Source organism: Pelobates fuscus, chromosome 2 (genome assembly GCF_036172605.1).
Source record: "Pelobates fuscus isolate aPelFus1 chromosome 2, aPelFus1.pri, whole genome shotgun sequence".
Taxonomy (NCBI): domain Eukaryota; kingdom Metazoa; phylum Chordata; class Amphibia; order Anura; family Pelobatidae; genus Pelobates; species Pelobates fuscus.
The window spans coordinates 311,528,629-311,541,887 of NC_086318.1; the positions used below are offsets into that span (position 1 = coordinate 311,528,629).

Consider the following 13,259-nt stretch of genomic DNA (forward strand, 5'->3'; position numbering starts at 1 on the left):
CGCAGGTCTCAAAGAGTTATATAAGGAGAAAGAAAAAAGTAAAGTATTTAAATTTGACAATATTGAGGGGAACAGCACACCGACAGTTCCTTGGTGACACATATGGCATTCCGGAGCTGTCCCTGGTGTTAGGCAGGTGTCGCTTGGTCGGACCGCTCTGTTGTGTCGCTCTCTCTACGGCCCTTTTCTCTGGCGGTGCACCCTCCCGGTTCGTTTCTTCAGGCATGTTGGCGGCTAGTCGGCCCAGCTTGTTAAAGAGAATCTCAGGGTCATCTGAGGAGGTTAGGGCGAGTGTTTCTGTACCCTGTATGCCGGCCAGAGAGCCATCTGCATTCCAGCTATATTTGATAGAGCAGTCTCGCAGCCTCCTAGCCACTGGGGCCAGCCGTCTCCTTTCCACTAGGACGACAAATGGAAGGTCACTGTAGATGGAGAGGTTATGGCCCTCAAAACTCACTTGGCCCATGGTTCTGGATTTATTCATAACAGCAGTCATCACCGCAATGTCTCTAGTTGTCACAATGATGAGTCTCGGGGCGTCTGCTGGTGCTGCTGCAGATTTGCGTATGCGGAAGGCAGCCAGGATACTAGGGGTGCCTGTAGGGCTCTGGACGCCCATGAAGGTAAACAGCTTTTGGACATATTGTAGTGTGTCCCCCCCTCAACTTGTTCAGGTAGGCCTCTCAGGCGCACATTCCGACGCCTGTGTCTGGACTCCAGTGTGAGCACCATGTTGCTTAGTTGTTTAACTTGTGAGGTGAGACCCTCCACATTTTGCGTAGTGGCCTGGAGCTGAGTGTCTCTGGCTTGTTCCCTGCTCTCCATTGTCGACATCTTATGCTGCAAGGCTTTGATGTCAGCTTGTGTTTCCTGGAGGTCTGACTTCCACATTGCTCTCAGATCTAGCAGTAGTTTTTTAATATCACCCTTTGTGGAGGGGGATGAGTCCTCATCCGAGTCATTTTGCTGGTATACTCCAGCCGGGTGAGGCGAGATGATAAATTCCTCCTCTTCAGGGGAGTCATCAGAGGCATCCTGCTCACTATATTGCTCAGCTGCCGCCCTTGTGGGTGTTTGCTGGGGTTCCCTCCCAAAGGACAGCCTAATATCCTGTATGGCAGGCCTCTCCGTCTGGCACTGCCGTTTATGCTTGCACCCCATATCTTCTGTGGTATGTGAGTGGTACCGGGATCTCGGAGTAGAGGCTTTTTATAAGCTATGTATCCCCCATCTGTACCTTTACACCAATCAGCAAACAGGATACACAGGATTACCTTATATGGACAGGCACCATGTGTCACATATTCATCCGCTTAGAAAAAAATGTGGTTAATGACATTTACTGTCCACACAGGAAAAGTTGTACCGAGCAGCAACCTAATCCACAGAAGGGTTAATGCTGAGCAGCAATTGTGCAAATGAAACCTGGTGTCATGTATTCATCCGCTTATAGAAATGTGGTTAATGACATTTACTGTCCACACAGGAAAAGTTGTGCCGAGCAGCAACCTAATCCACAGAAGGGTTAATGCTGAGCAGCAATTGTGCAAATGAAACCTGGTGTCACGTATTCATCCGCTTATAGAAATGTGGTTAATGACATTTACTGTCCACACAGGAAAAGTTGTGCCGAGCAGCAACCTAATCCACAGAAGGGTTAATGCTGAGCAGCAATTATGCAAATGAAGCCTGGTAACTAACTTTGGGGTCAAAGGCCGGTTACAGCCTATCAGAACTAAAGGAGGGGTATTTAGGCCCAGTTCTCATCCTGCTCAGTGCCCTGTCGTGGTTTCCCTTGTGGTTGTCCGAGAGCGCGTTCCTGTTATTAGTTTTCTACCTGTTTTTTTACTTTGGCTTTGTTTATTGACTTCTCTATATTCTGGTATCCTGCGTCCCTGCGTCCCTTTCTGTGTTCCCTGACCTCGGCTAGTATTTTGACTATTCTATGTACGTTAAATCCGGCCATTCTAAGGACCGGTAATACGTTACTTATTTGTCATCCGTGCTATACAGTTCTACGTGCTGGATCAAACAGTAATCTTGACACCATGGCCCTTGAGGAGCATGGGATGTGGTTTTAGTTCTTGCACATGCTCAGTACATTGATGACAGTATCTTAGCTACATGTAACTAACTAACAAATACCTGTACTTGTATATGCCACATGGAGATTTTAGGTCTACTAAATGTTGGGCCTAGCTGAAATACCATCACATTCCCCCCCTTTGATGCTTCTGATACGGAGTACTCCAGATGCATCACTTACCATACTTTGCCAATTCCACTCAGGTAATTACAAAACAGGAGAGACCATGTGAGCATTCTAGCTGAATCTTATGAATTCTCAGAACTCATCGACCTGGTTACAAATTTTTTATCTTTGGGCTAGAGGTTCATATCTCCAGATGCCCATTTTTTATGAGCTGCTGTCTTCTTATAGTGCTCTCAATAACACTACGTATGGACCGAATTATTAATGGAATCAAGCAGGGTAGTAAGAGGCATAAGATAATAATAAATACTACGCCTCCTACCAGTGCCTTTATCCCTCCAAACTGTTCATACCAGCTTCCAAACCAACTACCTGGATTATACCTGTTCCAGATCTGAGTAGGTACGTGCTTTAATTTAACCATGTGGCTGGTACGGTCAACCACAGCTTGCCCTTAATCATCTATATGCAGACAGCAATTACTAAGATTACATTTTCCGCACACACCTCCTTCTACCGCTAATAAATAGTCAAGAGCCAGCCTATTTTGGTAAATGGCTGTAGTTCAGCTGTCTCATTGGTTATAATCTCAACCACCGCCTGTAATCTTATGATGCGGTTGAGCATGTATATGGGGGTTCGGTAACCATAAGTACCATCTTCAGCCCAGGTAGCAGGTCCATAGTAATTAATAATTCGCTGGGGTGGCCATTCATCATCTTCCCAATTACCTATATTTAATGGTTCTCGCTTCTCCCTATGATTTACATCATAGACCTTAACTTCCCAGGTCTCTCCTGTTTGGATTGGTAACAAGAAGAATGATGGTTTGAGCATACCTAGCACACATGCCCCCACCCAATCTTGTGGTAATTCTGAATATGCCTTCTTACCACAAATCCAGTATACATTTTCAGGGCTCTCCAGTTAGATGTAGCCGATAGATCAAACCATATCTCTCTTAAATTGGTGTAATTAACAAAAGGATTGGTAGGCTCTGAGACATTTGAAGCCGGCCACCAGGTAGTATTATGGCTACTAGCATTATATGCTTTCTGCCCTAGACAAGTCAACTCGCCTACAGGTGTGTTATACATTGGGCCTCCCCTAGCTAAGCATACATGACCTATTATGGAGGTTTTTAATTGCCATTCCGTTTTTTCCCGTATGGTTGCTTAATCACTGGAGTGGGAAGGCATCGTTGCTCATTTGTCTCAGAACCAGGGCACCATATTTCTCTCGCTTCCCATGGCCATTGGTCTCCCATATTTGTACCTCCACATACAAAGCAGCTAGTTATATTAAGACTACTTGCAATACTCTCAGCCAGATCAATGAACAGGTTTTTAACAGTGTGGAGAACGTTATCTTCAAAACTCATCTCTTCATAAAAGGAATGGAAAACCTGATGAGTTTGGGCCTTCAGGGTCTCGGTTTCAAGGTCTATATATATGATGGCTCCTGGGTCTGTCCCTGTACCATATATTTGGAAACCGAAAAGATTCCCAAACTTATCCACTACCAGAAATCGCTTTGCATGCATCAAATAGTAGGATGCCTAGGGAAGAAGTGGTACTTAACAAAGTTGTATTCATCACTGCCCCCTGAGAGTGGGCATTTCGAAGAACCAGCCAGATTGTACAGGGTTGAAATTGGGGATCAAAACACTTGGGTTCACCTTAAACTGGCTGACACACACTATAATCAGTGTCTAAGTATCTACATTTAGACACAGGTCCTTTACATTCATAATGCGAGTGCCAAATAAGAGTTTTGGATATCTGGTTACCTGTTTTTGTAGTCTTAATACAACTATCACAGCCTTGTATGTCATCACCTTTGCATTCTGTATATATATATATATATATATATATATATATATATATATATTAAAAACACTAAAACACACAAAGAGATACATTATGATGGAGTCTTCATCCACATTTTCAACTGTGCGACGGCACCTCAGCTTCCCGCTTGTGAGGACTGCAGGTAATGTTGTTCGTCTTATCCTCTCTTCCCTTCACAGAGGTCCCTTTGAGACACTCTGGCTATGAAACGTTGGTAGGTGGTCAGGCTTTATTATGGCCATCAAAACAACTATTTGCTGCTCTCTGTTATCTTTCTCAACCACGTTTTTTGAAAATCGTCTCGTACTTCCTTATATCACTTTAATCAAACTTCAGGGACTGGGTAGTTCGCTTCAACCAGATATTACAAGGATTCTCAGGATCTGGGGAAGCTTGCCAAGAATCTGCCGCTGGTTTAACCCTAGAGAGATGAATCCAGTGAGTCACTTCCGCCACCTTTATAGTTCACAAACTATTACAAGTATCTCTGTCTGTTTTTCTTGACCTTCTGTGGTATATGGTACTGACGAAGGCTAACAGGATAAGCACCAAGCTTTAATTCAACATGTATAGGTGGAATATTACGGGCGAGTCCTGGAGGATTATTTTCTGCCCATACTCCTGGAATATCAAATTATGTCCACCACTCTTTGGGTTCGGGGTTATCATTGCAGAATACAGATGCTTTTCTTCTTCTTTAGGCACTAGTACAGCTAACATGCCTAGTGATTTATTAAACTGCAGGGACGTTGATCCATTGCGTAGAAATGTTATCTGAGCTTGAAGCTTTGACAATAGATCTCGTCCTAGGAGTTGAATTGGACACTCAGGCATATATAGGAACTGATGCTGAACAAGATGGCCCCCTAGTGTGCAAGTACGATTCCTGAGAACCAGTCTAATAGCTTCTTTCCTAGTAGCTCCTATTACAGTAACAGTCTTTCCAGAGGGAGGGGCTACTAATTTTGTCACAACAGAGTGTTCAGCACCCATATAAATCATGAAGGGACTTTTCTTTTCCCCCTATTGTTACTTCGACCATAGGCTCCGCTCGGCCAAGGGGGATGGAGCCCGGTCTGTATCAATAGTCCTCCAAGACTGTATCATCCAGACCCACAAAGTATCTATTGTCCCTATCCCTTGGTCTCTGAGTAGGGGATAGTATGTACCTTCCTGGACATCTCCTCTGTTACTACTGTCGCTCCCTCTAAGACTTCCTCTTGTCTAAAACTTGCTTTATATTAGCTCTGTGGGTAGTCACTTTTGTGACCATTCCCAAATTTTCAATAGTCATGCAGAAAGTTGGACAGGGAACATACAGGAGGTGTTTAGAACATCTAACCGATACTCCACTGTCCAAACGGGCAAAAAAACAACTGTTTAGTATGAAAAAGTCATGCATGTATTCATTGGGGGTCTCAAAAGAGCTTGCAAAGGCAGCAAATGTTATGCACTGCAGTCTTAGCAAGCCATCCCCTTTTTTCCCCATAAAAGTCTCTTCACAGGGAAATAAACAATCAGAGGCTTCTTGCTCAGAAATCTCTTAATTTGTGCCCACATGCATGTGCATGCCGGCTGGTGCATGCATGTGCACTGCTGCACGTCTGGTCTGAAGGATAGGTCTGAGGTCTGTGTGTAAGGAGGTATGCATGTTCAGGGGAGCTAATAGAAAAATACAGCACTTTTGTAATCTGGGGTTAAACTTTGATACCCCTCACCCATAAAGAACTGTTGTTCTGGTGAGTATAGTCAGTCCCTGCAGGCTTTTTGCAGTAAACACTGTCTTTTCAGAGAAAAAGCAGTGTTTACATTACAGCATAGGGACAACTGCAGAGGATACTCCTCAGATGGCTACTAGAGGTGCTTCCTGGGGCAGTGCTGCATGCTCACTGACATTCATTATCTCAACCCTCTGCATGGAGACACTGAAGTTTCCTCATAGAGATGCATTGATTCACTGCATCTCAATGGGGAGATGCTGATTGGCCAGGGCTATATTTGGCCACGCCCCCCTTGGCAAACTTCCGAAATGACAATCTCAGCCAATCCAATGCTTTTCTATGGATTGGCTGAGATCATTACTTCTGATGATGTCAGCCAAGGAGGCAGATCAGGGGTAGAGCCAGCGCTGGCAGACAGACTTAGGTGTAATGATGTCAAAAGGGATATTAAAGATAGTTCCCAGAGAAAGCCTATAAATAAAATAAATACATTATTTTACAAAATATGTCTGTAATATGATAACCACACCTAACCTGACCGGAAGCACAGAAGAGTATTTGTGCACACATCCAATCCTGTTAATTTACTGACGTTTGCTTTAGATATGGCTGATTAAAGCTAATGCATCATACAAATTGTGATAATAGCTCTAATGGCATACATAAACCATTGGAGCCACTTATGGGGTATAGAAACCTCAGTTATGGCACTCAGCATGTGTCCTGAGGTTATTATTAATGCTAGAGCTCTGCTTACATTGATGTTGAGTATGTTTCTAAGTAGAGAGAGTTTTCTACATTTGTGACAGTTTTTCTTTAAATACAACCTGCTAATAGTTATGTTAGTACACAAGAATTGCCCCAATATTCTAAAAGCTTTTTATTTCTTTGTGCTTTATCCAGGTCTTCCTGGCATCAGAGAAAAGAACGAAGAAAGTGGTGGCTTTGAAAATTGTGAGAAAAAGAGACCTACTCACTGAAGCCCCAGACAGGATACTCGCCGAACAACGCGTGCTTCAGATGGCAGCCGGAAGTCCTTTCCTAGCCAAAGGCTATGGAGCGTTTCAGACCCCGGTAATTTCTTAATGGTCATAAATCAGCTTTTTTCTATTAACAAAACAATCAGCAATATATATACATAAATGTTTGCTAAAATATTATATTGTGAATTTGGATTTAACCCATACCTAGCTCGTTCAGTATCTAATTGCTATCGAAATTTGTAAAGATTAGCATTTGATTATTAGGAAGATATATTTTTTTACATTATCCATTAGGCTGCATAGGAGCTGCTCAAGTTTGTATTTATATTGTATTTTTTGTGGTCCATATTTCAGAGGTATTTAATACAGCTATTTTTTAAACTTCTCTTTCTAAGTTTGTGATATTAATTGAATTTTTGCTATGTAGTTTGTTAACTTGCTGTGTACTACATATCATCTAGATTCCCCTCCTGATTACAGTACTAGAGAGATGTCCAGTCCTTTAAAGAGACACTACAGTCACCAAAAACTAAATTTTTATGCAAACACTGTCTTTTTAGAGAAAGGACAGTGTTTACATTAAAACCTAGGGACATCTTTAGTGGCCTCTCCTCAGATGGCCACTGGAGGTGCTTCCTGTGGCAGTGTTGCACAGTTTGCAGCACTGCCGTTCAGCATGGAGACACTGAACTTTCCTCATAGAGATGCATTGATTCAAGATGCTGATTGGCCTGGCCGGCATTTGGCTTCACATCACCTCCTTGACAATCTCAGCCAATGTAATGGATTGGCTGAGATTATCAATTCTGATAATGTCAGTCAAAGAGGCGGATCAGAGCAGGGCAAGCATTGGCAGACCCGCACAGGGCTGAAAAACACTTTCTTAGTGTGCTGGGGGGGGGGGGGGGGGGAAGGGTAAGCCACCTAAATGGTGGTTTTAACACTACAGGGTCATGAATACATGTTTGCGATCCTGACCTATAGTGTTCTTTTAAGCACTAACAGTGCTGAACTTTCAAGTGCAGTGTCCGAGGGATACTGGCACCAATGAAATTAATAAAAGTGGCATATGAATGTTCCATCTCCTAGGCACAAATAGATTAGCGCACTCACCCTAGGTGCAGTTGCAAAGGGTTGTCTGGTCAGTTTCAATGCTGAGGATCGGTTTTGCACTACCAACAACACAAATTATGTTTCAATGCACTAATTTTTAACTTGATGCCAAAACACTATAATTTTGTGTTAGCCAACTTTCTGAACTCCTGCACTTTGCTTGAATCTCTGTTATTTCAAAACAAAGGGGAAGAATTGAAGTTCCGATATTTCAAAACAATGGGGAAGAAAACAAAATTATTTCAAATTTGCATTTTCAGTAGTGATTAGCGGTATCTCCAAATTTACTTTTAGAAAACATATAACGTCAGTTTTCGTTTACAGTTTGAATTTTCTGTTATTTTATTTTTCAGTTTTGCAATATATTCAGATCTTAATAGGCTTTAACATTTCTAAATCATAGAAACATAGAATGTGATGACAGATAAGAACCATTCGGTCCATCTAGTCTGACCAATTTTCTAAATACTTTCATTAGTCCCTGGCCTTATCGTATAGCTAGGATAGCCGTATGCCTATCCCACGCATGCTTAAACTCCTTCACTGTGTTAACCTCTACCACTTCAGCTGGAAGGCTATTCCATAGATCCACTGCCCACTCAGTAAAGTAATACTTCCTGATATTATTTTTAAACCTTTGCCCCTCTAATTTAAGACTGTCCTCTTGTTGTGGTAGTTTTTCGTACTTTTAAATATAATCTCCTCCTTTACTGTGTTGATTCCCTTTATGTATTTAAATGTTTCTATCATATCCGTCTATCCGTCTCATCTTTACTCAAATCTATACATGTGAAAATCCTTTAACCCTTCATTGAAAGTTTTATCTTGCAATCCATGAACCAGTTTAGTAGCCCTTCTCTGAACGCTCTTTAAAGTATCAATATCCTTCTGGAGATACGATCTCCAGTACTGCGTACAATACTGCGTACAATAACAGCATTTCCTGTTGCTCTATTACATTGTCTACCTACCTTTAAGTCATCAGAAATAATCACCCCTAAATCCCTTCTCTCAGATGTTGAGATTAGGACTCTATCAAATATTCTGTACTCTGCCCTTGGGTTTTTACGTCCAAGATGCATTATCTTGCACTTATCCACATTAAATGTCAGCTGCCACAACGCTGACCATTTTTCTAGTTTACCTAAATCATTTGCCATTTGGCTTATCCCTCCTGGAATGTCAACCCTGTTACATATCTTAGTATAATCAGCAAAAATACATACTTACCAACAAGACCTTCTGCAATATAAACTTGAAAAACATTAAAGAGAATAGTCCAAGTACAGATCCCTGAGGTACCCCACTGGTGACAAGTCCATGCTTCGAATATACTTCGTGGACTACAACCCTCTGTTGCCTGTCACTCAGCCACTGCCTTACCTATTCAACAATATTGGAATCCAAAATTAAAGATTGCAGTTTAATGATAAGCCTTCAATGTGCAACAGTGTCAAAAACCTTACTGAAATCTAGGTAAGCAATGTCTACTGCATTACCCTGATCTATTATTTTAGTTACCCAATCAAAAAAATCAATAGGATTAGTTTGGCATGATCTCCCTGAAATAAACCCATGTTGTCTCTGATCTTGAAATCCATGTGATTTTAGATGTTCAACAATCCTATCCTTTAACATGATTCCCATTACTTTCCCCATTACTGAAGTAAGGCTTACTGGCCTATAGTTGCCCAACTCCTCCCTACTACCTTTCTTGTGAATGGGCACAACATTCGCTAACTTCCAATCTGCTAGGACTACTCCTATTAACAATGATTGGTTAAATAAATCTGTTAATGGTTTTGCTAGTACACCACTAAGCTCTTTTAATAACTTTGGGTGTTCTCCATCAGGCCCCATTGACTTATTTGTCTTTACTTTTGACAGTTGAAATATAACCTCTTCTTCTGTAAACTCACATGTAACAAATGACTCATTTGTCCTTTTTTCCTAACATGGCCCCTTTCCTTTATTTTCATCTGTAAATACTGAACAAAAATATTCATTGAGGTAGTCTGCTAGACCTGCTAGTCTGCTATTTTCTCTTCTGTGTGTGATTTGGAAGCTCTTATTACTTGCTTATCCTCTTTCTTCCTAATCTTATAGATCTGTCTATATTCCTCATTCAGTTTTTTATATATATATATATATATATATATATATATATATATATATATAATTACTAAATGCTAACTTTCTGTTTTTTCTACTATTTTGGCCACATCTGTGGAGTACCACAATGGTTTCTTAAATTTTACTGACAAGCCTATTGGCATCATGTCCCCGCATTTTTTTTTCTTAAAAAGGCGTCAACACAGTGATAAAAGGTATCCCATAACAGTTGTTCCTTGAGCAGACCATTTATTTTTTCACAGCTCTAGGATATTGATTTTCTCCTGTGATAACCTGAAAAAGAAGTTGCAAAGAAACAGAAATTATGTTTAAGCAAGCTTTCTTTTTGTTGTTTAAGTGTTCGTGTTGTGATTTGTAACCCACTGTATTTTTTTTTTTTCATCCAGAGCCATCTATGCTATGTGCTACAATATCTGCATGGTGGTGATCTTGAGGGGTTCCTGAATAAAAATGTCAGAATGGAACCTCGCACTGCAATGTAAGTCTTAAAGATCTTCAAAGTGAAGAGGGGACGATAAGAGGGGTAATATGGGTCAGAGCAATAAGAAGGTTTAACTGGAGTAAAGATGACAAGGACTTATGAAAGATACACATTTACAAGAGCCTTTTGGAAAAGAGGGTTGGCAAATTAACTCTACAGTTTCACCTAAAATTTCAATTTTGTTTTTCATAAAAATGATGGTGTTACCACATATACTTTATCTTTTTCACATCTTACCCATAGCACTGCCAACCAAACTTATCAAAAATTCTAATCCACCATAAACACTCATATCTGGAAGAGGTAACCCCCTCGAGTGGCATACCGCAAACTTGGGCTTTCCTACTCCAAGGGCAGCCTGGGCCTACCCGACATCAGGACCTATTATGGTGCATTCTTAGGCTATCTGAAGATCCCAGTGCCCAATCTGGTTGCCCTTTGAAAACACATGCCTGCACCCGAACAGCCTTACTTATTCGCTCTGGGCGAATATGCCCCCCCTGGTATCTGGTTCACCCATACATCTAAGCTCAACATTTTTGCTGAGGTCCTGGAGTACCTGGAGCCTAAATGTAATGAGCCCAACCTCACTCCTTAGTTCCGTGCCTCCAGAAACATTAACGGCACTCTCCTCTGATCTCCCATTACAGACGTGGATAAGTAGGGGTATACACACCTTACAAAATCAATACTCTTTGCCGCTACGAGACATGTTCCTTTACCTCAAAGTCAAAAATATTTTGATGTCTCATATGCATAGCGAGCATAGTCTGACTCGCGCACCCCCAATATCACTGAGTCAACAGCAACTCTCCAGGTCTGTCAAACCCCTATCACTGTTCTACAATAAACTTCTAACTGGGTCATCACAAGAGAAAATGCCCTATATGGTTCAGTGGGAGAGGGACGTAGGGCAACAGTTTACATTATCACAATGGCATACCGCTATGGAAAATACTGAACAAGCCTCAAAAAGCCTCTCCCTGTGGAAATCTTATTGTAAAATGACAATGCGCTGGTACCTGGTGCCGCATAGGTTGTCACGTATCTATAGTGGTGCGTCACAGCTCTGCTGGAGATGCAAGACGGGCACTGGCACTATTAAACATGTGTTCTGGGATTGCCGTGAACTTACTCCCTTTTGAGTGCAAATTCAAATGCTTATACGTAAGGTAACCAACTTTGATCTCCAATTGAAACCAGAACCCTATCTTCTCCACATAATCTGTGACTTAGATAATAATCCTCATCGCACAGTAATCCTTAATATACTAACAGTGGCGAAAGTGAGCATAGCATTTCACTGAAAAAGCAAAACAATTCCATCTCTAGAAACTATTTCCAACCAATTAGACACTATTTGCCTATATGAACAAATGACCTGTAGACTACAGGGCTGTGCGAGTAAACACAACCGAGTGTGGGGAAACTGGATATCTCGGAAGTAAACCCGGCTATCGGCCCTCTAGGCTATAAGACAATCAGGGTGTAGCAAAAATGCCTGGTTCTGTGCACTAGGAGGTCATGGGAACGCATCTCCTTCTTATCCTGTTGTAAATCTTAACCTGTTGCAAATTGCCATGTATATATATTGTAATAATGTATAATGTAAATGTGAAAGCCCGCATATAAATTGCACATATACAAATGTCTAAATTCACTAATTCTACTACTTTATTCTTCTCGTCTGTCCCCCCACCCTTCCTTCCATTACATTTTTTTTTTTTTTAAATTAAGCAACAAATTGGTTTTAAAATGTCGCATCATAATTTGTACTGTGGACGCAGGGAAGGTATGAACTGAAACGTTCCTGTATGACACACTAACTGTCTACAACTTTTGTATTGTAAATATTGCTGTCTGTTTGAAAAACTCATGTTGTGCCTCATAAGACATGTTTGATGATGTGAACTAATCTTGTTGCTTGACATAAATAAAAATTATATGCGAAAAAACTTTTTTTTTAAAGTTTTAATAATGACCAACTCGCCCAACATGTCACTGTGTTGATGCTCAAGGGGACGGGAAAGGAATTCAATTGGGTAGAAGTTAAAGGAGACGGCTTTTAAAAAAGAATATACAGCTGCCCGCCACCATATTTTCTATTAATAGCCTTGTTTGGTAGACACTAGTGGGTGCCATATAAATAGAATTTAGAAAAAGTAGGAACCTTAATGAGTCTGGAACATGTATACATACAATAAATATACATATAATATAAATATTCCACACCATGCTAACTACAGAAGCATGAATCCATGTTTGCGTGATGATGTAGGAACATGTGGGCATATACACCTATTGTTGCTAAGAAACAAATTTGCAATGTTTAACAAAGAGCGTTGTGCATAAAAACAATGACATATAAACAAGGACAAAATGGTCGCAAGGCCAAAGTCATGTTACTGAAGTATCTCAGCTTGTCACATTTCCTGCCACCAGCACTTACCTTCCCCACGACATCCTGGAGGTGGGCCTTGGGTGTTCACCACTCTGTCCCACCGCACTCCTACTGCCACTCCTTCAGCTATTCTCACTGCTGCCCGGCATGGAGTCCTGCTTGGGTGCCAAAGCTACGGCAAGATGGTGGAGGCCACTCAGACGCGTTATGCAGGAGGGATTGTGGGGGGCCGGATGGAGGATGGCTTGGACAGACAGAGAGTAAGGACTAGGAAATAGCCCAGTCTACTTCTCTCATTTATTGGCATTGAGGCTCCGCCTGCAAAGAGGTGGGAGTAAATCATGTGGTTAGGTCTTCCTATAAAT

General features: G+C 41.4%; 1 pseudogene; it reads right to left on the reverse strand.

The window, feature by feature from the left end:
* Window positions 1–2,393: 2,393 nt before the first annotated feature.
* LOC134586319 (endogenous retrovirus group 3 member 1 Env polyprotein-like) lies at window positions 2,394–3,755 on the reverse strand (annotated as a pseudogene).
* Between the last annotated feature and the right edge of the window lie 9,504 nt (window positions 3,756–13,259).